The sequence below is a fragment of the Poecilia reticulata genome, linkage group LG17, assembly GCF_000633615.1.
Source record: "Poecilia reticulata strain Guanapo linkage group LG17, Guppy_female_1.0+MT, whole genome shotgun sequence".
Lineage (NCBI taxonomy): Eukaryota > Metazoa > Chordata > Actinopteri > Cyprinodontiformes > Poeciliidae > Poecilia > Poecilia reticulata.
In genome coordinates this window covers 16,787,972-16,804,991 of record NC_024347.1, presented here as the reverse complement: position 1 = coordinate 16,804,991, position 17,020 = coordinate 16,787,972, and the positions used below count along the sequence as shown (strand labels likewise).

The window sequence follows — 17,020 nt, the reverse complement described above, 5'->3', positions numbered from 1 at the left end:
AGTTGGAAACATAATAAAATAGCTGCTGCACTGATACCATAATTTGAGCAGGGTAATTATGTTAAAATTAAATATTTCTGCATGACTGTAAAATAAATAATGCATTGACCTGAAGAGCTGTCAGACTTTCAAAACCAAAAGTCCCTGTTATCCCTGAGAAACATGTGCATGGCTGTCTAACAAGGCTCTTAATTCAATGATCAATGGAGTGAATGAGGACTTTAATGATTCAAAAGCACCTCAAGCTGCTTTAGTATTGACAGAGGCCAGCTAGGGGGATTCAAACACCTAGAAAGGAAGGAAAAAAGGCCACCATAAGTAACTGCACATTACTTAAAAACATGGAGCTGATGCAGGCAGCCATAAAAAAGGCTAAAATGTTTTTTAAGCATTCATTACCAACTGTGGATGTCAGCTTCTGCGTCAGTGCAAAGAGAGACTCCACTTACTGCATATTAAGGTATATTTGGTGGTTGAAACAGTATCAGTTATAAGTATTTATAGATGAGCTTTCAGGTATTTTAGTTATTTGCAGGCAGTTGTGGCTCCTAACCCAAGTGAATACCGGGGCTCCACTGAAGTCATTAAGCGTTTTATTTTATATTTTATAGATATTTTATTCCCCACAAATATCGACATTTAGAGCAATTATTAAAAAATTTAAAACATGTGAACTATGAAAAGCAAGGTTGGATTCAGACCCAAATTTGTCTTACCACAGTGAGGGCAACGGTACAGGAAGTAAAGAACAAAAATCAGGGAAATGCAGCTTTTAAATTAGGATTCTTTTGCATCATCCTGTCTTTTTGTGAGTTGGTATTGTTCCTGATTCTTCTATATTTATTAGCAGACATCATGAGCAACGTGAAGCCTCATCTGGTGAGTGTCATGCTACTGCTGTTTTTAACAGAGGCTCTCCTGATTCTCTTCCTTCCTTTTAAAGTCCAGCTGATTTTCAAATCAAATCACAGCAAGCAACAATGTGTATACTTATAGCACTGTGTGCAAAAGATGTTACACTTACACTGGCTTTTCTTGTTTTCCCTCCAGTTTCTGACCATTTTCAAAGGACTGTTTTGTTGTTTGCTAAGCCATGTAAGGGCGGTGAGGTGGGTCGCAGTGCTGCCTCGCAGCAAGAAGTTCCTGGGTTGCAAGGATGATTCATCTCTCGCTGGTCCAGTGTCAGGTCTTTACTGCATTCTTTTTTTTTCCTATTTCATGTGAACTTGACTTTCAGATCCAGTTCACTTGCTGCAGATTTTATCTTGAGCTCTTTAAAGACCTGTAGAAAACTTCAACAACTACTTCTTAAAGGGTCTCTACTATGTAACATAATTTTTGGAGCATTACTTCATGTTAAAATGCTATTCCGTCATCAAAACCATACCAGGGGTGTTGCCTTAATTTAAACCTTTTAATCTCTTGTGGCAGCCAATCAGCTGTGGGAAATGCCTGGGCGGATCTAGCATGACAGTGTTAATTTGCAAAGTCTAATTTCTTATTTGATATTTTTATAACAAATGAAGTTAGATGAGTGAATTGATTGTGGTATAAAGTGGCAGTATGTGGTTGGAAAATACACAATGCTGCGCCTTTAAGACTACTTAAAATATAAAAAAGCTTTTCTATATTGTTCCACTTCTACATCTACAGTTGAGCTCGACATCCTGTGGGCATCCAGGCTGAAGAATTTGGATCCTGAGTCTGGTTCAGTTTCGGATCATCCTGTTGCTTCAGTGCTTTTGGGGAAACAGATCGAGGCCTCTGTGTTCGCAGTCTGGTGAACTTTGGGATTCTCAATCAATTCTCTCTCGCCCTCCCTGCCTCCCTCCCTCCCTCAGCGTCTCATTTCTGACTCTGCACAGAGATGGAGGTCATGTGTGGTCAAGAGCCGGGAATGGACAATCAGAAAGCAGCAATATACCCAGAGCTGTTATCGCTGCAGCTCACATCTCTCCTTTCACACAGGCTCTATAGAGTACAGCCATATTCCCCTGCTCCCTTGGTCTTTATCTCCCTTTTACAGTTATGAGCAGTATAACAGAAGAACTACTTTTTTATTAACAAGTGGCGTAAGGGATATTAATTTCAAATACTTTGACATTTTAATTAATTTTGGGGGCCTACTGTGAATAGATAAGGTTTAATTAAATAGATTTATGTGCCTTTAGAAGTACAATTTAAAGTTAGTCTTTTTACGCGAGCATAAACGGAGAAGGCGTGTAAAATTACGGTTAAAGTGTGACACTTTGCAGTGAGACGTGAACAGAGACCTTCAGGCTGTAGACTAGTAACCTGTTAAACCATAATTGGCTTTTGTTAAATATCAGACGGCGTGTTGCTTGGGAAGATTTTGAGCTGTTAGAGAACTGCTGGAAACGGTAAAGAAATGACAAAAGTGACGTTAGTTCCTTGTAATTAATGGACTTGAATGCAGGAACAGCTGTTGGCTCTTTATGTATTTTCCATGTCTCTGAAGACTCGTTTCATAAACATCTCCCACACATAGAAACTTCAGTATGAATACATGCAGACATTCAGAGGACAAGTTTGTTTGTTTTATTACGCCTGCTAACAGCTGTTATGCTCTAGCTGCAATTATTGCTGCTGCTACCTTTTGAATTGTTCCTCCACATTTTTATCTTTTAATGGAAGCTACACCTCGTCCAGTGCCTCTCTGGACAGAGTCACTGATGAGTCTATTTCTGCAAATAATCATGCACTCTTTGTTTTGCTCACCCTCTGAAGGACTCCTGCATCGGTGCATCTGTGTTAAACTGTCGCTTCCTTGAATGGAAACCCTGATGGAGTCTTTAAAGTACGCATTTTATTCTTTTTCCCAAATATGGTACACCTCACCCAGTTGAATTGCTTTTAGTTGTCCTTTCTGCACTTATTTTTATTTATCATAGAAATGACTTCTGTCCCAATGCTTCTGCATTTATTTATCATGGACAAATCCATTGGAAAGGCTGCTGTTGGAATTGATTTAGTGTTTATTTTATTTTTCCACAGAAAGTACCCCTGACCTGATGCGTCAGCGTGTTTTTCTACATTTCTGCAGTTTGCGTAGAATCCGGCTCAGGTTTGAACTGGTCCTGCTGAATGTTTCTTCCTATTGAAGTGAAGTTGTTTCTCTCCACTGTTGCCATGTTCTTCCTTAAGATTTGAAAACTTGACGCAATTGGCCGGGTTCGAGTGAGATGGATGACTTTAGACCAACTGGCTTTAGCTGACTTTAATTGTAATTAATTATAGTTAAACTCTAATCCACCATTTGTACTTAAAATCTGAATGTGACTGCATGATTGTGTAGTTTTGAAATTAATTTGTTTGGTTTTAATTAAATTTGAAGCTCTATCAATATATTTTGTCTTATAAAATCCCTTGAAATGACATTTTTTTGTAATGTGGCACAATATAAATAAAACGAAGGTGTAGTAAAGATAAATTAGACCTGTTTGCCTTTTAAAGTGCCTTAAAATTATATATTTTTTTACAATGTGGGTTAACTAAATAAAATGTACTCAATTGAACAGATGATCAATGTGGAATACCAGACCTAAATCCTTACTGTTGGAAGTGACATGGACCTCTAAACAGGGACATGACATCGTGTTTGACATTTGTAGCCTAAAAGTTTGTGATACCTCCCCTTAGCAGTATTACAGGCTTTCCACTTGGCACAGTCACAAAAACAGCTGGAGGACATATCAAACACAAAAGGCTTCTGCTGACACAACCCAGACAGACATTTTCTTTATCAGAATTCCAAAGTGAGGATTCTTCATGCTTTACCTCAATCTCAGCTGGGGCTTTTCACAACAAAACCCATCTTACTTTTTCAGGGCACCGTTTTATATTCGATCTGGCTCCGTTTATCTGGCTGGGTCAATCATAAAAGTAGGATGTAGCAGGACGAACCTTGCAAGACGCTCCTGAATTGCTGTCTTTCAGATACATGTCCAGCTGCAAGTTTGTTACAAAAGCTGACTTTAAACCCCTCCTACAGTGTGACTTACAGGGCCATAACTTCAGAGCCGTGACCAAAGCTATTGCCGTAATTGTTTTGAGCCGGTCATCTTTCATCCGTGACAGCCCAAAATTGCACAGGCTACACCTGGCTTTATACAGTATAGTGCCACTAAGCCCCTGCTGTTATTGCTGCACAGAGGCGAGCCTGGTCTCACTCCTAACCTGCCATGTGTGGCTGCTTTGTTAGGATGCCCTAAGATGACACTGTGGTGCACTAGGCAAAACTTTAAAAGTATTTATGACGTTTTCCAAGCGCTAACATCATTTCTGCAGGTTAGGAATTCAAATTACCAGCCTTTAGCCCAATTCAGCACATGAATATTTAACGTCTTTATCCTTTTCAGAATAATTAGCTCAGCATGTAAAAAAGTGACTTACTGCTGTAAGTGACTTAGAAAGTCAATGTTAAAATATTTATGGAAGAGAAAGAATACTATTCTGTAAAAAACAACTAGTACAAATGGTGGAAATATGAAGTGTTTTTTTTTTTAAATCTAATTTCTTTTTATAACTTAGTTTTGACCTGTTAGTATTTAGCCTAGCACTCCTTTAGCCATGCATGCCCAGGACCTTCCTGTTAATAGTGCTGTCATTATTGATGATATAGGTGTAGATGGGTATTAGAGCGCTTTTGATTGGAATCCCCCTGACATTTGTAGTTGAAGCGCAGAATAAATGTACGTTTTCTCAGAGAAGTGTAACATGAGTCCGTCTCTCCAGATCTTTTGGTCTCTTTTGATTCTGACGTCACTTCTCAAGTTCTCTTTGTGGCTCTACGACACGATAATCTGCTGCCGAATTTTAGGAGCGATGACTTTAGGCACTTATTCCATATTTAGACATTACTTGAGAACAAAAGGCAGAATTATTAAAGTGCTTCTCTAAAGTATTGTCAGGCATTTCTTACCCTAATTATTCAGCTGAAAAGACTCGAGCTAGTTGGCCCAAAACAACTCTTTCTACTTCCAATAAGGCAAACTGAAAAAATCGAAGCGAATCTCATTAAACTTTTCCCAGCTCAACTCTGAGTGCTGCCCCTTCACTTGTCCTTTGCTTGTTTTATACCTTTTCTCCTATCTGTTTTTTTTTCCAAGTTTCTCTTTTAAAGTTATTTTCTTCCCTCTTCCTCCGTTGCTATGGTAACTCTCTCCCTCCATCCTTCCCTCGTCTCTCCGGTGCACCCCCACTTTCCCCTCATCTCTCCGGTGGCTGGTTGGATGGTTGCTATAGAAACAGACTTATTTAAAAGAAGAGCTAAGAAATTATCTTTTTTTCTCTCTCTCTCTCTCCTCTTGCTTCCTCTCTTTTTTTCCCTCTCACCCCGTCGTGCCCACCTCCCTCCCTCGTTTGCCCTCCGATGCTTTTGCCTCAATCAGAAGCAAACAGACCTACTCTTTTTATTTTCCTTTGGCCCCCGCAGCTTATTGTGGCTTCACACACAGAAATCCACAAAGTGTGTTTGCGAAAGTCTTCCCAGAGTGCATTAGGCCCTTTCCGTCGGGAGACATTTTGACGTCTCGCAGTGGAAAACACAGATACGAATAATAAAATTAGCCGTGAAATCATTTCAATTAGCTGCTTCAGTTTCTAGGCCCTTGTTGACTCACTGTCACGCTGTCATGGCTGAGTAGTCACGTTAATATTATTAGTAACACCTTCATTTCTCCTACTATGATAAGTTAATATTTGCAGCAGCAACACCCTGTCGCAAACAGCAGGGAGAACAAACAGCAGAGGTGCACCTCTTGGTTTAATCTGCTTTCCAGAACAATGACAGATTTCCCCCTGACATAATCTCCACCTGTGACGCCACAACTTCATTTATCGCCAGGAGGACAAGCAGTGTGACGTCACCGCCCCCTTCGCTGCCACCTTCGCTGCCACCTTCGCTGCCACCTTCGCTTATCTCTCCAGCGACCGAGGGTAACAGGCTTCACCGAGGGGGAGATACTGTCACCCCCCCACCGAAACCTCACAGAAACCATGCTTCTTCTTCTTCTTCTTCTTCTTCTTCCTGCTCCTCATCAAGCCTCAGCGAGTCAAGTGGAGCCCGGGTGTTATCACTTCCTGATAGTTATCGACTTACATTAAAACATAAGAGCAGGGCGAGCAGCAACAGAGAGATAGACAGACAGAGGGAGGCTGGAAACACAAACAGAGTGGGTGGTGATGGATCCCAGCTTTCATCATCTGTAATCTTCTTGTCCATCTCCATCTTTAAAATTGCTGCTGCTTCTTTCTTATCACTGCTTACAATCTGCCAAAGGAACAGATTAAAAGGATAGAGATCCACTGAGACTTCAATAAGGAGAAGAAATAAAAAGCAACATTATGCCCACTCAAGAAAGCCACTTGGTTACAGATGCTTAGTTTCAGATAAGCAAATTAAGTTTGGTAATATTCGAAAGATGGCGAAATGTAACATGAAAGTGGGACAAGTTGATATGGAGTATGTTGGGTGTGAAATTAACATAAACTTTAGTTTTAATTGGGGAAAAAATGGATTTGTAATGGATTACAAACTAGTTTGTATTTTTTCCAAACTATATTTATCTTTGCTTCTTATCTTTGATGTGTCAATTATACATTACCGAAGGAGTAAAAGTAATTAAGTTTAGTATAAAATTAAAGTTTTTGAAAGTAGCCAACTCTTGGTCAGTTTTGATTATCTGGCAAGTTGCAGCTTTGGCTTCTGGAGGAGGAATCACAGTGCAGATACAGATAAACCTGATGACTCCAGGCCTATTAAGAATTGGCTCAGAATGTCGTTAGCGGTTTATTACCTGGAAAGAGAGCGAATGAAGTGACTAAATCATCTACTGGATAACATATCTGTTAGCCAGCTGCAGCTCAGTTTTTCTCTGAAATGCACCTTTGTGTCAATGAACCAGTTTATGTTTTGTGCATAAGTATCTGTGTAATACAGATTTTTTTGGCGCTACTAAAACTAAAACCAGAATTGACACTGAAAGCGGATGTCTGCTTGAGTCTTCCCAAAAAAAACGAAAAAACGTGCAAACAGAGCAAAAACTACAGTTTATTTGGATGCAAATGAATAAACATGACTCTCCACACGTCACAATTTGCAAGTAGTTTCTGCATTTCTCAGTAAAATGTAGTTTTCAACATCTGGAAAGGCTCCTAAAACGCACTTTTAAAGCTCTGCCTCTTATACACAACCCCTGTAGTCAATTACTGAAAATGCTAATGTTAAAATGTGAGCAATCTGTGAGTTAAGCTCTTACTTTAACGAGTAATTGTTCCATTGATTGTGCGGAGAAACGGCATCACGCTGTTACATAAGGTCCAAACTCACACATACACGAACACAAACACTTAGCCAGCAGCATCCATAATCCGGGGCTAAGACAAAAGGGAAAACCTTGTGATAGTGATCTTGTAATGGATTAGATTGATTTAATTCACTGTGCAGGACAATTTCTCATTCTTATTCCTCAAGATGTCTCTGAATGGATTTTACGTGGGAGGCCCATTCAATTGTTCTCTCTCACCTCCACACACGAGTCTGTCAGACAGACGAGTGAGGGAAAACACAGGCAGACAAAGAAACGGAGAGACACTGAGGGAAGAAGAAACATAAACTACCTCCACACTCGGCTCATTTGATCTCGTGGGCCTTTTTCGTTGACATTTTTCCTCGTATGAAAGGAAGCGCTTTCATGCTTTTTGCTGCTTTTATGCTTGATGTCTGCATTTCTTTGAAAGATTCTCCTTGGAGAGGGTGGCCGGTTTGGTTTCTCACATTCACTTCCAAAAAATAAATTAAAAAAAAAAAGAAAAGCTGAGAAGGGTTACTTCCAGCCTTTTATCACTTTTATTGAATACTCACGCAGAGAAAGGAGACCCACTTTATTTATCCTTGGAGGGCTGAGGACTCGGTTTGAGGGCGGCATTTTGTGCATTGCAGCGTGCTCCTCGGAAATCTTCTGGAAATGCCTGGAAAACTACAGGCTCTCCTTTCCCAGGAGAGCTCCGTCTATAATAGGGCTGGCTGTTTCCCTCTGCTCCCTCTCTGCGACCCTCTAAACATAAATCTCTGCCCCCCAACACTGTTCTTCTACTCCTTCACTGCCATTCGGCTCCCACATTTAACTCCCTTCAGCATTCGCAATATCTCATCTCCTCTCTCTCTTTATCAGCTTCTCCTTTTCTTATGGTCCCGCTCTCCTACTTTTGTTTTTTTTTTTGTTCACTGCAAAATCCTCGTCTGATTCCCGCCTTCTCGTTTCTTGTCTTCCCCTTCTTTGATGGTGTTCTTTCCACGTGATTTGGCTGCTCCAGAAATATCGCTGCTTTCTCGTATCCTACCCTTCTTTATTTCCATTCCTCTAATGTGTCCCCCATCTGTTTCCACCTTGTTTAACGATCCTTGTTTAACCATCATCTCCACTTTGCTGCCCTCTTTTTATTCATCCACCCCCTCCCCACCAGCCACCTGTCTTTCTCCTTAGTTACTGTGCTACTCAGAGTTTTACATAAACTCATCTCAGCCACGATTCTCATCTTGATTCTGTGCTTTTAGTGATTCATTTAAATCCTCATCATAAACCCGAAAGCTAATTTACCTTTAAAAATGTTTTGTGTCTGTTTTCTAAAAATGGCAGACTCAAAATTACGAATAAAGCCTCAAATGCACACAACATGACTGATTAAGTTAATTGGACGTTTGTACCTGAACTTCATGCTTTTTGTAACCATCAAGCTTCATTCTGGCTCTTTAATAGAAAATAGTAATTATCCAAAGAAGAGTGGTCTTAAGTATTTTAGCACCGTTCAAAACCTTCAATTGTAGTTGAGTTCAGGGTTTTCCAGAAGCTTGAAGTCAATCTGCTTCATCCAATTCAAATCAACCACTTTTTCAATTTCAGGTGAAAAACAAATTGGTTAAAATAATCAGGACTAGTTCAGGAACCACAATGACTCAACCCAGCTATGATCCAGAAATGGCTTTAAATCAGTGTCACCATTGACTCTGTTCTCATGGAAAAGTTGAAAGCTTTCTGAAAAAGAGATTTTTAGAAGGATGAACCATCTGGTCTGAGCAGTGGTGACCACAGCAAACCAAAAAGTTTGGACACTAACTCTAAAGCACTAATCACATATATTAGTTCCACTAATGCTAACAAATTATATCTGCCGTTGAATTGCTACAATCCTCAAACACCTATTTAATTTGAACATATTTTACGTGCTCTGTAATGTCATTAGACATATTTATATTGAGGCTGTATCTTGTTCTCTACTTTGTGCTTTTTTTTATTGGTCTTGTTTTTTGTTGTTCTTCTAATCTAGGTCTTTATTGGCCAGATTAAAAGTGCCCACCAGAATGTTAAGATTGAGATTTTGGAAAGCTCAGATTGTAGTTATTGTAAAATGAAAACATGTTTGGACCCAGAAACCAACCAATAAAAAACCTGTGAAGAGTCGTGGTGAAGGCCAGAATGATGGCCAGATGTTAACGAGCACAAAAAGATCGGAGAGTTTGATGTTTTTTAAAATTCATTTAAGATGTGTAGCATCATCACTCTGCCCTGTTCCAACAGTTCAGATGTTTATTTTCCTCTTTGTGCTCTCCCTTTACTGATTATTTTCACATCTTACCAGTTTGTAAACCCATCTTTTCTCATTCCCCCGTCTTGCTTCGTCTTTTTTTCTCTGACATTTTTACTCCTACCTAACTAACCCTCTTCCTCCTTCACACTGAATTTCTCTCCATCTGTTTCTTCAGCTTCTACCCTCATCAGCCCCTTTTTTCTTCCTCCTCCATCTCTCCCTGTCCTCCTTCTCCTTCCTTTCCCTCCGAGTCTTTGGCTCAGCTCCCATTTGGGCTGACATATCCGCCAGATTGACGGGTGTCAGTCCTAATATGATCCATGCCCTCTGTTGAAATCTGCATACTCTTTAGCCTCATCTATCCGCCCACGCATGAACACTGAAGCACACAGAAGCACAGAAGCAGAGGTAGACGAGCAAAGAGGGGGATTCCTCACCATTACCCCGTGATTTGGGTGTCTTGTAGTGAATTAGGCAATGGATAATTATGTTTCTTACTTTATTTATTATCTTAATTGCTGTTTCTTGTCACTTTACATCACATATCTCGTAGCATAAGGATATTAGATGTGTCAGGTACTGCAAGGCTTTGGGATCAAGCAGAAGACACACAAATACACAAAGCTCCGCCTGGCGTCACGATGTTTGAGCCCCCGCTCTGCTTTTAAACAGGGCTTGCTGCGCTGCTTTTTAATGATTTTCATTTGAGAGTACAGTGTTCTTTCGTGGAAGTAGATTTTTTACCATCCAATTAGAGCAACAGAAGCAGTCGACCCGATATTCTTGCTTTTCATGGCACGTTAAGTACAGCCAGCCACTAATAGCCGAGGTCCGGGGCTTTGATTTATTCTGAGACCGCCTGAGCAAAAAATGCTCATCAGTGCTGAAACTCTCCAAAGACAGGAATTCATTAGATTTTTATAATGTAGTGGTAGTAACATTGCTTTTTTTCCTCTAATATGTATTCACTACATGTTGAATACATACTTAAATGTGAGCTCCTGCACCGTGACTAAGGACAAACACTGTTCTGTAAGATCTTAAAGAAAACACAGAAGAAGCCCACAGCTCCTCCCAAGCTGACTTTTAACTTTGTACAGAATGAGGTCTAACAAAATGTGCTTAACTGAATTCAACAGTTCTTTGCTTTAGATAATGGCAGCCATTGTAAGGGAATGCCCGCTGGCTTCTGGGAAAAACAATAAAAAATCTCTGCTGCAATCTGTTGAGGAGGGTTAACTGTTGCTCAGCAGGATCTCCTGCAATCAGAAGGTTGTAGGTTCTATTCCAGCTTCGTCCTGTCACAAGTTGATGAGCTGCAGGGCAAAGCCCTTAACCTCAAGATCTACAATCAGTGTGTACATCAGTGGGCGTTTGTGAATGAATGGCTGAATGTGTCTACACTCAATTCTTACGTCTTTAAGTCTTGACTGTAGTCAATGTTCATTTTAATTATGAAGCACTTTAAAAACAGCTATTTACTGCACCAAAGTGCTTCACACAGTGGCGTGTGCAGACATTTTTGTGGTCAGGTGTTGAAGTGTAACAAGGCCACCTTGTGCGTCGCCTGGAACCGGCGGCTGCCTTTGTAATGTGATATTTTATTACAGGCACAGCTTGAATGGTGTGTGTATCTATTTCAAATCAATGGCTGTCTGATGCAGATGTTTAAAAATATTCCAACACTCTAGCTTGGTTTCTCTAACAATCAAATTGGCTTCAACAGGACAACGTACAGCAATAGCAAAAAATTAAAAAGAGAAGAAGAGAAAAGAAAAAATGGGCTAGTTCAAAGATCAGAAACTTAACTTGGACTTTATTTTGCTCAGACTTAAGCAAACGTTTTTTTTTTTTTTATATCACAAAATATCCTCTGCACCATAAAACCTCCCCAAGAAAGTTAAAGCAACTTGTTCTTACAGATGAAGAATGAGTTGAGAAACTCAAGTTCACATGTATGATGCCAAAGCAGATGAGCAAATACTTTGGGCGACGTGGTGAGTTTTCATTTTGTTAACTAAACAGAAAAATCTAAACAGCAAGTGGATCAGATCCTAATCTCTTGGCTTTTTGCACAACAGGTAACAAATAAAAACCACCTGTCTTCATTTCATACTTTGAGGATGTTCAATGTGGGGAACATTGGAAAGTGTTAAAATGTAATTTCAAGAGTCTTGAAATCTGGTGAATCGGCTGCACAGTGGAGCAGTTGGTAGAGCTGTTGCCTTGCAGCAAGAAGGTTCTGGGTTCGATTCCCGGCCCCAGTCTTTCTGCATGGAGTTTGCATGTTCTCCCTGTGCATGCGTGGGTTTTCTCCGGGTACTCCGGTTTCCTCCCACAGTCCAAAAACATGACTGTCAGGTTAATTGGTCTTTCCAAATTGCCCCTAGGTGTGAGTGTGTGTGTGTGCATGGTTGTGTGTCCTGTGTGTCTCTGTGTTGCCTTGTGACAGACTGGCGACCTGTCCAGGGTGAATCCGCCTCTCGCCCGGAACGTTAGCTGGAGAGGCACCAGCAACCCTCCCGACCCCACTGAGGGACAAGGGTGTAAGAAAATGGATGGATGGATGAAATCTGGTGAGGTAAAGGAAGCAACTTTATGTGCAGACAAACGGCAGATCTTTGACCTACAACTTGCACTTTGGGAGTATGTGAAGTTGTGTGATAAAGCCATTTACCAGCAAATAAAACTACGTTAATACATAAAAAAAAGTATTTCATAAATTTCAATGGCTTACAAATGTTGAAATTATGTGAAAAATTTTACTTTTCCTTAAAATTGTCTCATTATTTTAGCTGTAAATGTGTAGAGATGAGCTGCATTTTGCATCAGAATAGATGTTAATAAGAAAATGGAGAAGCTTCTCTACACGTTGTTTTTCATATCAACTAAGCGAGCCGCAGAGAAACAGGTGAAGAAGATGTTGCAGCACAGGGAGAGATTGGCGTCCCTCAGGGGATTAACTAAGTTATTTATATATCTATCTAATAAATCTTGTTTTGACCTCAAGCCCAACCTGCAGGTCGGCTGTATCATTTGCAGCAAACCAGGAAAAGCCAAGCTTATCCTTCCTATAACTACCTGTCTGTAAATACTCTAGAATAAATCTTCTCTCATGAGACAGCTCAGATAAAATTTGATAAAATCATGCTTTGTGTTGTTGCAAAACTGCAATCCATTAATATGACAACATCCTCTAATCTTTACATGTTGTAAAAGGAGGGGAAAAAATGCTTGACTTTATCCACTTCCCATCTAATCTGGGAGTATTTCTGTTGTTTGACTATTCAGAGAGGAATCACAGAGAGGATTAGTTAAATCAAGAGGTGCCAACAGATTGTAGATCTGGGAAGTTTCTCCATCACCATGAATGATTGCTAGCCTACAAGTCCTGAAGGTTAATCGCTGTGTTTTGGGTACCAGAAGACGTTAGTCAAGTATTTGGATGAGAGGTGGAGCATTTCAGGAACCTGAAGGAAGTCTGGTTTCTTTTAACATAACACTTTTATATCATAAGAGGATCTCTAGACGGCCCTGGAGCCCAGTTTAGGTGTAAATCTTTTGCTAATCTAAACCATCAAACATTAATGGTCCAGCTAGGTTGCTATCTGAGGCAAAAAGCTCCATCTTCTCCTCCGTCATTACTTTCTGAGCTCTCCTCTGTTTATCCTCAAACATCCCCTCTTGTCAACAGATTAGGACTGAGCCCCGCTGTCTCTTCCTTTCTTCATCTCCCCCTGCCTCCATCTCCCTGTCTTATGGCCTGTCTCTTTCTATCTGAGGCTCTGCCCTGCTCCTGTGACGGAATAAAAGAAAGAGAAGAGGAGGAAAAGGGAGCAAAAGAAAGTGGATGCATGTGGGGGTCGTCGGAGGAGATGGGACAGGTGCTTGCGGTGCAGGAATTGCTTTGCTTGCCTCACTTGCATGATCAGGCGGCAGAAATGTTCGGCTCAAGCAAAACTGCTGCTGGAGAGTCGAAAATGAGCCTCTTTCTTCGCCTGTGGCCAGACAGGCGCTGGCAGCGCAGCGGTCGACTGGCGACATATCAGACAAACATACAGGGCCGAGCGGTAATTACAGGGACCCACAGATTATGCCTGGTCAACCACACGGAGAAGCGGTGGGTTTGTGCGAGAAAGCCACCAGACTGAGCAGTAAATCAGAGCGGCAGCCTGAGCTGTCAGCGGCGGAGAGGCAGGCAGCAGACACCTGGAAGAGTCCAAACAGGCTAAACACACATTAGGCTGCAGCTGCTGGATGTAGGGGACGGATTCACGCTGATCACATTTACAGGCTTACACCGGCTCAGCAGGAGACACCGATGCTCCGCTCTGTTCTCCTTCTGTCTGCTCTCTCCTCCCTTTGTTCTGCTGCTTCGGTTTTGTCCTGCTCTGCTCAGTTCTTCTTGCCCATTTTTATCTCTTTGGAGTTTCAAATTTTGTTCTGCCTGCTCTCTTTGTGTCTGACATTGCTCTGCTGTAAACATACTTTCCTCTGCTCTCTATTGTTTTGTTTTGATGCCTTATCTCTCTTGTGTCTTGTTCTTTTTCCATTATGTACGCCCTCACTTCAAACCGCCCTGATCTACTTTATCCATGTGTATTCCTTTTAAGCCAACCAACAACAGAATACAAAAACCCTCAGCTTTTCCCAGAGTTACTTCACTGATGCTTTGAGCAACAGAGCTCTGTTGTACGTTACCCTTACTACATTATGCTATAAGCACAAACTTCAATGTATTTTATTGAAATTTTATCAGCAACATGAAGTAGTGTGAAACTTTGAAGTGGAAGGTCTCTGATGTTTATTAGAGAACATCAGTGAACAAACGGCATCATGGAGACCAAAGAACAGCAGATAAATCGGGAGGAAGTTGTTAGGTTCAGTTCAAATCAAGGTTAGTTAACAAAACAAAATTATCTGCTTTGAACATTTCACAGAGCTCTGTTCAAGCTGACTTATAATTGCCTGTTTTAATCATTCAAAAACCAAATATACCTTATTATGCATTATTTTGTGGAGAGGAAGCCATTTGACAACACAGTGCTTCCTTATTTCCGCTCTTAGAGACGACAGCTAAGGAAGATGAATGATGCTCCTGGATTGGCTGCTTTGCAAACACCAGCCAATAACGCATTAAGTTGTGCAAAGTTGTTTTCGCTTCCCAAGCTGGATTTTGTTTAGAATACTATATATATATGTTATATGAAAAAAAAAAAACCTCATAAGTAGGCAAATTTTCCAGTAATAATTTGGAGTTACATTCCACAAAAACATCTGTGAATACTGAACTGGCTGCATGTCTGTCCACTGCATGCAACAACCAAAGAAGACAAAGAGATCATGATTACAGTTTAGCAGAGGTATACCATGTGGAAGAGGTCACTCTGACCAGAGGAGACCAAAGCTGCCACAGACCTGACTGTGAAATCAAGATGTGTGGCTAAAAACTAACTGCACATCATCATCTACACACCATTAAAACATGGAAGCATCACGCCGTGGCAATGATTTTCTTCAGACAGCGTGAAGAAGTTGGTCAGATGTTTCAGCAAAGACAGAACTGAAGGAAAACCTGCAAGATGCTGCAAAAGACTCTCAATTCAAGGCTAGAAAATGTCTCTGAAAGACTAACCACAATATAAGTGTTTTATATTAGTCTATGTCGATCATTGTCTATAATCATTAATTCATTATTTTTATTTTAAATATCTGAGATACTGCTAATCTAGCGCCAGGATCTTTCCTGCATATCCACAGTTTTCACTCCACACCATTGTTGTGTATTTTTAAGCACTTATGTGCTAGCTACTCACAAATACTCCTCTGCCTGCATTTCCCAGAATACTGTGCGGTTCTGGATCAGAGTTCAGTGAATGTGCTATACATTGAATTTTGAATATTCTATCAGATGTTTTATCTATTGATGTTGATCACATGTCTGTTGCGATATATATTGTGATTGATTTATTGTCCAGCCCTGCGATTATTCAGCTGGAGTTTCATTGAATGGTGTAGATGAAAGTATATTCATGTGTTCAAATGGCCTAGTGAAAGTTCAGACTTAATCTAATTAGTAATCTGCTACTAGACTTGAAAACATACGTCTATCTTTAAACTACCTCAAGTTTGGATGTTTTACAAAGACAAATGTGTAAAAATGTTCAGCCTTTAGCTGGAGAGACTTTCTCCAAAAGCAGCAGCTGTAATTGCAGTAAAAGGTGAATTAACAAAGTATAGACTCAGCGAATGCTTTTTTGAGGCGTCACAGACGGTAATCAAATTTTTAGCTCTCAGACATTTCATTTCTGGTAAATGTTCCCAACCTGACTTTCAGAAATAAACAGTGAAGCCAGGCTGAGCCTCGGCCTCATCCATCACGTTCCACTCAGGTGGTCAGGTGTGCTTCAGCCTGGGAGCTCCTCTGACTGACTGTCCAGGCAGATCATCGTCTGTGGTTCATCACACCGGCGGCCCGCAGCAGCAGGGACCCAGGTGATGCAGGTACACACACAAATGCACGCACACACACACACACACACACACACACACACACACATACAGGACTCCGTATAAGGCTGAACTGTTCATATCAGACCACCTCAATAAATCACTCCTGTCTTTGGAGGCATGGCTGCTCCCAAACTCAAACACACACTCAGCCTGTCTCGGTTGATGTGTGCCAGACTGCGTGTGTCTAGAGAGAGGGAGCGAGGGAGGGGGTAATCTATCAAGGTGATCGATAAAAAGGGGCATTAATATTAGTAATAGGGCTCTTCTCCAGTCCAGTGAATATGTCTCAGTCTTTCAGCTAAAATATGAATTTTTCTTGGCAGCTGCGCAGGAAGGCCTCATTCATGTGCACCAGGCTCTACCTGCATGCAAAGAAAAAAGATGCACACACACTTACACACACACACACAACAGCTTTCTCTCTCTAGGGACACTTGCGTTGCTCTTTCTACTCTCACCAGACACACACACACRCACACRCACACRCACACACACACACACACACACACACACACACACACACACACACACACACAAAACACACCAGTGTGACTACAGGCACGTGTCTAGCTCGTGCGCGCACGCATTGAAAAATGATCCAATGAGCCTGATGTTAAAGCCCAGCGACCAGACTGTGCATTAGATCCTCGCCTCATCAATCATCCCCACACTGACAGCTTATGCGCAAATTGTGCGTGAATGCGCGTGCGTACGTGTGCTGGCGTTGCGTTGACCCGCACCGCATTTGTTCCAGCCAAATCTACCCATTCATGCGTTTTAAAGGTCACGTCAAGGCAATGTCGTGTGCAGATGGTCCAGATCTCTGCCCAAGAAAACGCGTAACAGAAGAAAAAGGAAAGCGCCGATTGCGCCTGGATATGAGCAGAGACAACCCCCC

The 17,020-nt window shown here is 41.1% G+C and overlaps 1 protein-coding gene across 2 annotated transcripts in view; it reads right to left on the bottom strand.

Moving 5' to 3' along the window:
- The window catches only part of kirrel1b (kirre like nephrin family adhesion molecule 1b), a 97,249-nt gene that overhangs the window by 79,436 nt on the left and 793 nt on the right, over window positions 1-17,020 (bottom strand). The window lies entirely within an intron of this gene.